Source organism: Microtus oregoni, unplaced genomic scaffold, assembly GCF_018167655.1.
Source record: "Microtus oregoni isolate MIOR12 unplaced genomic scaffold, Mior012 000022F_ref0000154, whole genome shotgun sequence".
Classification (NCBI taxonomy): Eukaryota; Metazoa; Chordata; class Mammalia; order Rodentia; family Cricetidae; genus Microtus; species Microtus oregoni.
Window position 1 is genome coordinate 9,539,065 of NW_024543081.1, and position 12,378 is coordinate 9,551,442.

Consider the following 12,378-nt stretch of genomic DNA (forward strand, 5'->3'; position numbering starts at 1 on the left):
CCGTGTGCCTCATGGCTGGGGCACCTTCTCTGTGTCACCCAGATGCCTTGAACAGCTCCCAGAAAATTCTGGCTCGATGTTCTGGTTATGGAAAACAGCTCATATCACTTGGGGTGGTAAGGGATAGCTGATGATGAAGGCAGATGGGGTTCATGTTCAGACATGGATAGCTTTTGGGGACAAGGTGAAAGTGTCTTGGCAGACAATGTTGGGGCACAGTGAAGAGAGGTTTGGGTGTAGAGAGAAGACAAACCTGTGTCTGTTTTGATGCAGCCTGTGATCTCAAGGCAGATGGGACAGGCCTGATTCAAAAGCAAGGCTAGGGAAAAAGAAGTAGCTGAGGGCCGGATGGAAACCCTAATGTGTAGGCCAGGAAAGGTCTGTGTTGAGAGTCTCTGTTGTGGGGGCATACCCCTGGGGGAGAGGTGTGAAGGTGTGGCTGTGTGCAGTATTGTGGGGGAACCTCGCAGTGCATCAGATGGAACTGGGATGCCTATGAGGAAGCCTTTGAACTCACATAGATCCCTGCCCCTGCCTCCCTGGGGGAGAGGTGTGAAGGTGTGGCTGTGTGTAGTATTGTGGGGAACCTTGCTGTGCAGCAGATGGAACTGGGATGCCTATGAGGAAGCCTTTGAAGCCATGGACTGCATTTCCTCATTGGGTTATGTTTGCTGAGCATGAGCCGGTATGTGGGGACCGGCTGGTGACAGGTGACGTGAGACTAAGACTCGATCCTTGTCCTCTCCTCCCTCAGACACATAAAGTTGGTGCAGGAACAAAAGCCCTGATAGAGCATGGTAGTCTGTTATGTTTTTGGGTTTTTTTTTTTTTTGAGGTTAATATAACTACATCATTTCCCTCTTCCTGCTCCTCCCTCAAACCCTCCTATATATTTGCTCTCTTTCAAATGCATGGCCTCTTTTTTCATTAATTGTTGTTACATACATAGATACATACACACATAAAATACACACACATCTCCAAATATGTAGGTACAAGTTGTTCAGTTTGTGTAATATTACTAGTATATGTGTTCAGGGCTGACCACTAGATGCTGGATAACCAATAGGCATGCTCTTCCCTGGAAGACAATTTCTCCACTCTCAGCATTCTGTTCATTGTGTGTCGGGTTGAGGCCGCATGGGCCCCCTCGCCCCCATTAGCATGCTTATTGGTGTTGTCCTTGTTCAGTTCGTGTTCACACAGTTGTGTTGGTGAAACTTCATGGCGTAGCTCTGACAGTCTCACAGCAACCTCCTCAGTTCTCTGGCTCTTACAGCCCCCCGTCCCCTCTTGTATGATGTCCCCTTGGGTGCAGGAGTTGTTTTGTGGGTATGTCAGTTAGAACTGTGCTCCACAGTTCTGCATTTTGATTGGTTATGGTTTTCTGTAGTGATCTTTGTCTTCTGCAAAGAGAACTTTTCTTGATGAGGGTGCTCTTCTATTTTTCGCTGGTCACCGCATCACCTTGAATGAGATTTAATTTTGAGAAAGTCACTGTCAGTTGCTATGTGGAAGCCAGATGAGGGACATAGATAGCAGGCCTTGTGGGTTCGTCAGAGGAAGAATGATTGTAACCACTGGGTGGTTGGCAAACTGAGTCTAGTCTGAAGAAGAGCAAGACTCCAGGACCTGTGTTTATCACACACTCCTCATTCTGAGCAATCAGGAAGACGGTAGGAAGGCAGAGTGGGGTTTGGAGACATTGCCTTGAACAATTTTCTGGGAAAAAGGTGTTCAGGAACTGAAGGAAGAAGATGCTTTCCCGACTCAGTGTGCCCTGAGTGCACCTGAGATCCTGCCCAAGCTGTGCATCCATCCAGCTCCCCATGCTGGACATGGGACTCCCTCTTTCTTCTCCTTCCCGTCACCCTCCACATGTAGCTGTCACCACGTCCATTGACTTGGTCCCCTGATTCTGCCACATCTTCCTTCTTCACTGCTGTTTGCCCGAGCCTTATGGGTTCATGGAGACGTCGGGAAAGTGCAGCTCAGGAGCTCCTGTGGAGACCAGGCATCACTGAAGAGACCCAGGTATTGTCAGGGCATCGTTCTTGCTGTCTCTGTTGCCCAGGAACGGGCAGGCAGAGGAACTGCCTGGGGCACGCTAAAGGAGATGACTGGGCTTGTCCTTGTCTGTTTTGGACAGGATTCTGGCCTTCCCACATTCAAGGAGGATAAGATGGGCTCAAGTCTTGGCAGCCCTCGGTGCTGGGCCATCAGAAAACTTTTCCTGAGCAACCCCCTTTGGGTTTTCTTGCTTGTTTCTGAGCAGGGCCTTTTCCAGTGACATGCAGCCAAGAGTGGGTGCCAGGTCAGGGTGGCAGTCTAGTCTTCTGTACTGTGTGGCTGTGTCCTGTGTGAGCTGGGGTCTCCTCCTAAGAGAAATACTGCCTTGAATATAGACTGCATGAGAAAGGGAGCCAGGCATGGCTCAGAAGGCAGAGGCAGGGGGAGTGTTGTTAAGTGCAAGGTCAGCTCTATATTGTAACTTCCAAGCCTGCAAAGGTTACATAATGAGACTATATTTTAGCAACAGTAACAACAAACAAAAAAAAGAAGAGAAAGAAAAGATAAGCTGGGAGGTGGAGACCTGGCACCCTTGAGTCCCTTGGTAGACAGGCGTGGGCTTCTTGTCATATCCTCTAAGCTATCTGTCTTGGGTAGGCATCTAGCAATGAAAATCAAGCGTAGGCTTTGTGCGTGGCCGCAGAGTACACAGCAGCAAGCCTCCCTCTTCACTTCCCTGTGGGGACCCCCGGAACCAGGTTTTTGTTCCATCACAGGAACGGCAACTTCTGAGTCTCTTTCACTTGCGTTTCTCTTTTCGTCTGCCCCCTTTTCTCTATTTCCATGGATCCCATTCAGATGTCTTTTTTATGTAAGCTTGTTCAGTTTTGGTAGAGTCAGGGTGTGCATATGCTCAATAAATAAATGCAATGTCTTGTGCCCACGGGTGTGTGCGTGTATGGGGGTGGGGGTGAGCGCTAGAGTGGGGAGAGCCCAGGAACTCTCAGGCAGACAGGCAGGGAAGCAAGGGCTTTGTTAGAGGTGAGCGATGCCTGGCCACCACTCCCCCACACACCCCTGAGCTGAGAGTCTGTGTTTATGAGGCTCTGAATGCAGTCTAATTTTTTCCTATCTGGTTTGGCTCATCTCTACCAGCTGGTAAATAGGAAATGTTCACGGTAGGAAGCCAATACTCCTCAGAGTGTAAACAGATGGAATCGATATAAAGTGACAAGTCAGACTGCGTTGCTGAGAATGCGGAGCCAAAACCCAGAACATAACCGTCAAGCGCCTACTCCGTTCCAGTTCATTTAGCCCCGAGTAGAGCTTCATATCTGCACAGCTGTGTTGTTCTTTTCTCCCCCCCTCCTTTCTTCTGGCTTGATAATGACAATTTCAAAGAAAAACTTTAATTAAAGATTTTATACAAAATAGCCAAAAGTAGAATAATAAGGAAAATGAGCATTGATGTGTTTATTGTAAGAGGGATCCTTTTTTGTGGTCCTATCTCAAAATGTTCACTTGTTCAATTTGAAACGAGTTTGGTGGCGGTGACAGAAAGGTGGCAGACGGGCAGCAGTGGCTGCGAGCACTCTCTTGCACACTGTGGGGAGCCAAGATGGGGCAGTAGCTGCTCCCAGCCCTGGGGCTCATTCTGCAGGCTGCCCCCCCCCCAATGTCTCTCTCCTCTCTGTCTCTTTCTTTCCCTCCCTTCCCCTCTCTCTTTGTGTGTATATGTGCATGTGTGTGCACGTATGTGTGTATATGTGCGTGTGTGTGTGTGTGCTTCTTTGTATGCAGCTCTCGACCCCCTCTGTCAGAACTAGGCAGGAAGAGGGGGCTCCAAGAGAGAGACCTGTTGGCCAGTAGGTAAAAGAGCTGAGAAGCCCGCAGGTGGGAGGACTCAGCTAGTCTGCAGTTTGGCTCTGGCAACAGCCTCCTCCCCATAGCCAGGCTGGTAGAGTAAATCTAGGCTCCAGAGAGGAAGGTTTCTGCTCTCTGCCCCTTTGAAGTCTGGGTGCTCATAGCCAGGTATGATGGCTTGTGCTTATGAACCCAGTCCTGGCCAGGCAGACGCTGGTGGCTCCCTTCAGGCTCTCTGGCTGCTCATCCCTAGGGCAGTGAGGCCCCTTTCTCAAAACCCAAGGTGAGTGGCTCCTGGGGAGTGACACCCGAGGGGATTCTTGTCCTCTGACCTTCCACACCTGTGCATGTACACACACACACACACACACACATACACACACACACACACTCACACGTGCACACACATGTGCACATACACTCACACACATACACACCACACATACTCACACGTGCACACACACATGTGCACACACTCACATGTGTGCACACACGTGCACACACACGTGCACATACACTCACATGTGCACACACGCATGTGCACATACACTCACACACATACACACCACACACTCACACGTGCACACACGCATGTGCACATACACTCACACACATACACACCACATACACACACGTGCACACACACGTGCACACACTCACACACGTCTGGGTGGCCCTATTTATTTGGGCTTGAGGCTTTCCTTCCCAGAGCTCATACTGTGTACAAAGCATTTGGAACAAAGCCCCGCAGAGTAATAACGAGTAATAACGCATCCACTGCAGGCAGTTTACAGAGCTGTCTGAGCTCCGTGGGGGACAAATAGGAAGCAGTTGGATTTTCTTCCTCAAGCTTCTCTGCAGGCCCACACAGATCTCCCCGTTTTTTATCACTGAGGGATGCCTTTGGTGGGTCTCCTGGTTTTCTGATCATATGTAGATGTAAACCAGGCCAGTGTAGGCCTGAGAGTTAGAGGTCTCTGTCACATAGCAATTCAATTTGCTCTCCTGGGCTGGGTTTCTATCTGTCTTGTCTCTCAGGTCATGGAGTCTGTGATCCAGGAGAGAAGAGTAAGCACCCCCACTACACACACACACACACACACACACACACTTCCTTCCTTGCTTTCTCTGGGCAGTAAAGTCTTAGGACCTCACTTGGGGAGCTTCAAAACTATGGGTGTCTAGTTCTATCTTCTCTAACCTCCTCAGCCCCATGTCTGGTGGTTTTTCCTATATGCTCCCACTGCTAGGGACCCTCATCTGACCAGCAGCCCTTGGTAACAGGAAAACACAGATTGCTGCCTTTCCTGGTGTCTGTTCAACCCATGGAGACTTCAGGTGTCCTGTTCTTGTACATGTCACTGTCAGGGAGGTCATTGGTATTATTTAGTTCCTTCATTAGACTTGCCGTCAGATCTTCTACCAGGAGGATGCTGAGCAGGTCCCCAAGTCTAACGGAAATGAGATGCTTGTCTGCCATGCTTGTGGGGATCTGCCCATCTGTACAAGATTCTCATAGATCACCCACATTATTCTTTATGCATGTTTCAATCACCTGCCCATCTTCCAGCCACTCACTCATCCATCCAGCCAACCAGCTACAATCCATCATACATCCACCTGCCTGTGTATCCATCCATCCTCCACTTATCACCCATCCATCTGGTTAGCCAGCCACTATCTGTCAGTCCATTTACCCACCCAGCCATTCACCTGTCAGCCAGCCAGCCAGATGACTAGCCATCGCCCACTAATCTACCCATAAACCCATCTGTTCACCTATTTACATTACCTAACCATACATACATACATATACAGTTAGCCATTAGCCATCAACCAATGCCATTAACCCATCTACCAAATCCTCCTAGCGATCCGCCTACCCATATATTCATCCATTATCCATCCTCCACCCATCCATCATCTGTCTAGGAGCTAGCTAACTAGCCATCATCTACTAATCTATCCACACTCCACTAATCCAGCCATCTATTCACACACACACACACACACACACACACACACACACACACATACATTCATCCATATAGTCAGCCAACTATTACCTATCAGTCCATCAACTGATCCATCTATCCATCAACATACCTACATATTTATCCACTATCTATACATCTATCTATCCAGCCAACTAGCCATTGTCCTTCAATCAATCTACCTATTTACCCACATATCAGTTTATCACCCATTTGTAATTCATCATCCACCCACCAACCAACCTGTTTACCTACATATGCCATCTCCCTATACACCTATTTACCTATATATTCTAGCCACCACCTGTCCATCATTTATCTGTTCAACCAGCCAACTAGCCGCTATCCATCAGTCCATCCACCTATCCATCTACCTATCTACATAGCTACCATCTATTCCTCCATCCATCTGTGATGGTTAATATAATTTTATAGGATCTAGAATCTCCTGGGGAATACTCTGGGCATGCCTTTGAGGAACTAGCTAGATTGGATGGGAAGACCCACCTTGACCACAGGCAGCCACCTCCATGGACTGGGGTCCTAGTCTGAATGGAAAGGGGAAAGTGAGCTGAGCATCAACACTTGGCCCTGTCTGCCTCACAGAGAGACAGTGTGACTGCAGTGTCATGCCTCAGAGCCTTCCACGGTGAATCAGAATAAGCACTTTGTCACCTGCATTGTTCTTGTCACACATTTTATTGTGGCCACAAGAGAAGTAGCTAACACAGTGCCCATCATCTCAACCACCTATCATTCATCCACCGAAACCCTCCTCCTCCTCCAGGCTGCCGCTCTTTTAGGATGCACTGTGGGCTTGAGGGGTGTATTACAGGTTCCATGGTGTGCAAGGTTCCTATCTGGGTACTTAGAACTCTGTCTTCACCCTGGCAGCAGTTCCCATCGCAGCCCTGTTTGCTGAATAACCCTCTTAAAAGTCACCTAAATGCTTCACAGGGTATGTAACTTTAAATTCTGTTCCTTTATTTAGAAAAAAAATTAGTGGTCCCTTCCCCATCTTCACGTCTGTGTGAAGAATGGCTTTGTTTTAACATCTGAGTTAAGACCTGTCGTTTACAATGCCACAATTCAGTGTGCTGGGCTTTCTCTCCTGGCGGAGGAACTCGAACTTCATTTGCCTGCCATGTGCTCTCTTTCTTTAATCCGGAACTGTGTTCTGAGGACCTCAGGTGAGTCAGATGCTGCCTGGCTCTCAGGGCCTAGCATGGGCTGCCCTCGAGGAATAGGCAGGACGTGGGAGAGGTTGAGTTATAGAAAAGATTAGGTTTGGTCAAAGGGGAATGTGGGAAGAGTGAGGAGTGGGCTGGGGTACAGTGAGGGGCTAGGTGGAGCAGTACAAACTCTAGACTGCATGCCACCTCACACTGGGGTCAGAGAGCTGAGGTGGAGCTGGACTGAGGTCTGCTCCCAGGGAGCAAAAACCTCTCAGAGTAACCCTTGACCTCCTGATCCTCCTGGCTATATCTCTCAAGTGCTGTGATTGCACATGCCAACCCCAACAAAGGGGCAGAACTGCTGCTTTTGTTTTGTTTTGGACAGTACATAGCCCAGGCTGGTCTCAAACCCGTGGCATTCCACCTCTTCTACCTGCCTCAGCCACTGCAGTGCCACCACACTTGGCTGTCAGCCGTCTGCTTAAATCCTCTGCACCCCCTCTCTGTACTCTCTGTACATGTATCTCCCCAGAAATTCCTTCACTAGTCATCTGTCTGCAAGGGATTGTGGATAGGACAACAGAGTGCCTAATGGTCTTACTCTGCAATGGGCCAGGGAGGGTGGAGTACATCTGGACTTTGTGTCCCCAGGAATTTTCCAGGCTGCTGTCTGGTAGGGAAAATCGGCCCCAACGCTATGTGAATGAGTGGGTTTGGCTGAATCCTTTATACTATTTGTGGACACTGAAATTTGAAATTTACTTTACTTCACATGACATGCAATAGATTCTCTTTTTGATTCCTCTTCCCCAACTATTTACAACTGCTAAGGCCAATTTTAGCTTCCAGGTATGTAAAATTTGGTAGCATATACCTGCATTTGGTTTATATACCTGCATCAGAGTTAGATTTCCCTTAGGGATGGAGGCCAGCACAGAGGTAAACATCAGGAAGGCTGATCTGCTGGGAAAGACATGAGGTCCATGCCTTCCTTTCAGAGAAGTGTGCTGGTTTTGAAGAGGGCAGTGAGAGTTTTTTGTAGTTAGCACCCACTCCTCTCCAAAGTGATCCCAGAGTCCTGGGAAGGGCTAGAACAGAGGGCAGAGTCAGACAGTCAATGGGCATGACCCTCCTTCCCCCAAGGGAGACTGTTCATCCATTTCTGGCCAGAGAAACACAAGCTATCCAGGGAACAGTGACAAGGTGGATGAGTGATTAGGATAGCTGGAGAGAAGGTTCCAGATTTCCCTTGTTAGCTTTTATTGTCAATTGATCCAACATCGAGCCCCTTGGGAAAAGGGCACCTCAGTTGAAGAGTTTCCTGACTCAGATTGGTGTGTGGCTATGTCTGTGAGAGACTGTCTTAGTTGGTAATTGACGTGGAAGACCCAGTCCTCTGTGAGCAGCACCCTCCCTAGGCCACTGAGCATAGCCAGAAAGCAAACCAATAAGAGTGTGTTCCTCTGTGGTTCATGCTTCAGTTCCAGCCCCAACTTCCCTCAGTGAGCGACTGGAACTTGGAAATAGAAACTGGAATAAGCCCTTTTCTCCTAAAGTAGCTTTTGGCCAGAGTATTTTCCCACAGCTAACCCTGCATGATTGGACAACAGAGAACAAGGGAAGAGCTTTCTGTGGCCAGGCAGTACTGAGTCTCAAGGATACCACAGCAGCCTAGAACAGAGCCATGTTCCAGAGAGGAAGTAAGCCAGGGACACAGGTGTCAGTGTGTGCAAAGAAAAATGATGCAAGTGGTCCAGACAGATCCAAAGTGTGCTCAGGCATCTCTCTGAGCAGGTGCTGTGTGACCACAGCATGAGTGAGGGCAGGGAGGGAGCTGGCCAGCAGAAGAGACCAGAGCTGCAGAAGTGTTCTTGCTTGCTACTGGGAGCTCACAGCTGGAGCAGAAGAAGGAGAAGAGAGGCTGAGGTCATTCAGGGCCTTCAGTCTTCAGCAGGGAGAAGAGCTCATGACCTGTGGGAATTCCAAGTCACTCATGCTGGCAGGGAAGGGGTGATGAATAGAGCTCGGTCATCCCTGCTGGGCCCTCATCTTTGCTTTCTGGTTCCCTTCATCTTCTCGCCCACCCCATGCCGACCAGTCTTGGGCCCTCACTCTGTTGCCTTTGCTAAGACTTACCATCTGTAGCTCCCTTCCATGGCTGGTGCCAAACTTGCGTCTGACAAGTGACAGGAAACTTGGAGAAGTACCTCTGGTGGGCGTGAGCTCCCTGCCAGGCTTGCGGCTTGCGGCTCTCCGTACAGGGGACCCATATGGGTTGCCATGGGGCTGTAAAGTGGGGTGTCGCTCCTGTCCTCCTCCGCGTTCCCAGAAGAGGTGGACGGGGACTTAGCAGCAGAGAGGACGCTACAGTTCTTCTTGACCCTGGAAGCAATTGCTATGGATACCTGGAGTTCCATCTTTAGATTTAGGGATGGGGTGAGGCTAGTCTGTGATTTCCAGTCCCAATCTGGGTTAGGATTAGGGCCACCCCTGTGCTCTGGCTGTTAGAAGACAGTGGGCTGTGGGGAACTCAGTATGTGGCTTTGCAGCTGTCAGCCTGTGATGGTTGTCATCACTGGACACCAAAGAAATGTCACGGTTACACCTTTTAACTGGGCCAGAGCCACCAGAGTCCTGATAGGTCAGAAGAGGCCCTTGCAGTTAGACCACAAAGCTTTCTCAGCATATGACTGTTTCCCCAGGCAAACAGAAAGGATCAGTCACACATTCCCACACGTTTCCTGAACGTGGACATTCCACCCAGGGACACCCTAGACCCCAGGACTAGTAGCAGAAAGCGCTCCTGCAGTGGTGCTGATGTGTTCTGAGGAACCACAGGGACAGGAGTACTATGAGCTCCCAAGGATCCTTCTAGAAGTTCAGGGAAGTGCTGAGGGGCTGTCCAGATGGGCTGGATGTGAGTGAGGATAGAGGAAAGGCGGGAGATCTGCTACCCATGGGGTGGGAGGGTGTGGGAAGAACAGCTCCAGTGTGGGAAATCTGAGGGTCACTGGCATATGACGGATAGGCAGTTGGATGTTCTTAACTGGACTCAGCTATGTTCTCCATAAAGCAAACAGCCAGCCTGGTAAGGAATGGGGCTGGGGCATGGCCCCAAGGGAACTCTTGCCTAGTGTATGCAAAGTCCTGGGTTCCTTCCCCAGTACTGGTAATAGAAATTTAAAACTTGAAATGGGTGTAGGGGAGTATACATGTTGTGGGCCTGTGTGCATGTGTACGTGTGTGTATGCAGGGTGTAGGGGTGTATACATGTTGTGGGCATGTGTGCATGTGTACGTGTGTGTATGCAGGGTGTAGGGGTATATACATGTTGTGGGCCTGTGTGCATGTGTACGTGTGTGTATGCAGGGTGTAGGGGTGTATACATGTTGTGGGCATGTGTGCATGTGTACGTGTGTGTATGCAGGGTGTAGGGGTGTATACATGTTGTGGGCATGTGTGCATATGTATGTGTGTGTCTGCATATGTGGCTCTGTCCACAGAAGCAAGAGCTATCAGATACCCTAAATATGGTACAGGCTGTTCTGAGTCACCTGCTGTGGGTACTGGGACTCAAACTCCAGTCCTCTGCAAGAGCAGTAATGCTCTTAATGGCTGAGCCATCTCTTCAGCCTCTCTCCCAGACACCTGGTGTGTGGAGAGAGAAATGTACCAGTAAGTGCTTCCTGTCCCTTAACTCAGACCCCGCATTCCACCAGGACTGGGCGCTGCATGCTGATCCTTCTTTGCTGCCGTAGTGTACACACACACACACACACACACACACACACACAATGGGGCATAGGCCATGGGCTGAACCCACTCAGGGCTGAGGTAGGGAGAAGGGGGATCATGCATTCAAGGGGATCCGAAGAATAAGTAGGGAGGACACAGGAGAGAGATGGAACTGCAAGCAAGGGACCCAGGGAGGGGGATGCTGGTGGGCTTTGGGCTGTGGAAGAGGGGTGATCTAGAAAGCAGAGGGAACAAGCACCTTGATCTTGCAGGGTCAGTGGCTGTTGGTACTAACATAGCACAGAGATTGAGTGGAACCATGGCCTCTGGAAGTGAGCTCAGGTGTCGGCAGGATGGCCTTGCATAGACACACAGGACTCACAGGGTCCTGGCAGGAGAGTCTCCTGGTGACACAGTAGGAGGGGTGGAGAGGCAAGTGGCCAGGGTGAGGCAGAGGCAAGAGCTGAAAGCAGCTCCAGAACACCACTCACCGCACCCAGATCCTGAGTCCTCAGGCTAGAGGTGGAAGATGGACTGCCCTGGAGAGGCTGCGGGAGGGGCCGCCTTATAGATAAGCTGGGCTCCATCAGTCTAGGATGGCCTAGGGACACGTGGAGAAAATGCTGGCAGAAGGGGGGCCCTCTTGCTGTCGGGCAGTTCTCCCCACTCTTTGAGGCTTACTGATAAACTTCCTTAGAATCCAGACTGGATATGGCCAGATCCATTCCTCTGAGTGTAGAACCAGATCCCTTGGGATTCAGCCTTCTCGCTGTTTTTCAGTGCCCTCCTGTCCAGACTCTGGAGTTAACCCCTGCTGGTTCTGCGTCTGCCACCTCCTGCAGGAAGCCTCCCAGACCACAGTAGCCGGAAGTGTTTATGTTCCACTGAAGGCCCACGCAGTGTCTGGCTCACTCCCAGCTGCTTTTCCCCCTGTTGGTGACACTGTGTTCGCATGTCTAGCCTTCCTTTAGGGAGTGTTGTGAAAGGACAGGCTGGAGTTGGAAGATGACGTCTTATTGTTTAGCTGTGTGCTGTTGCGTCTGGTCTCCTTGGGCCCTCACTTACTAAATCTGAAAATGCAGACTTGTTGGGGTGTGAGCACTTGCTAGTGGGGCTCTGAGTTCTCAGATGAACCCCACAGAAGTCTAATCAGCATGAAGACCCACTCCCTGTCCTTGCATCTCTTCCAAGGGCCCTTCCAGACACCTCACATGGTGACTCTCATTTGCTGAATTCAGACATCGTTGCAAAACTTTTCTGTGGTATCTTAAAAAAAAATGAGAGGTTGAAATAGACCGTCAGATTTTCCAGCTAGTAGTAAAAATAGTTCGCATATGGCCATGAAAAGCAAAAATCACACAAGTCCAGCTATGCCAGGACTAGTTTTTCAGCATCAATTAACAAAAAAGATTTTTCATACAGCCCTAAAAGGGGATGAATTGTGTATGAGCCTTACTGCTTTACATTAAAAAGAGATTTTTAAAAAACTTACTAAGACCATTTACTGAGACAATTGCCTTGCAAACTCTTAATATATGCAAAATGTTCTTTTTTTTCCAAAGATGTCATTGTGCAATGTGTACTGCTGAGAATCTTTGAAA

General features: G+C 49.5%; 1 protein-coding gene across 2 annotated transcripts in view; it reads left to right on the top strand.

Annotated features, from left to right (window-relative positions):
- The window catches only part of Efcab6 (EF-hand calcium binding domain 6), a 173,310-nt gene that overhangs the window by 38,713 nt on the left and 122,219 nt on the right, over positions 1–12,378 (top strand). The gene's annotated exons all lie outside the window — the stretch shown is intronic.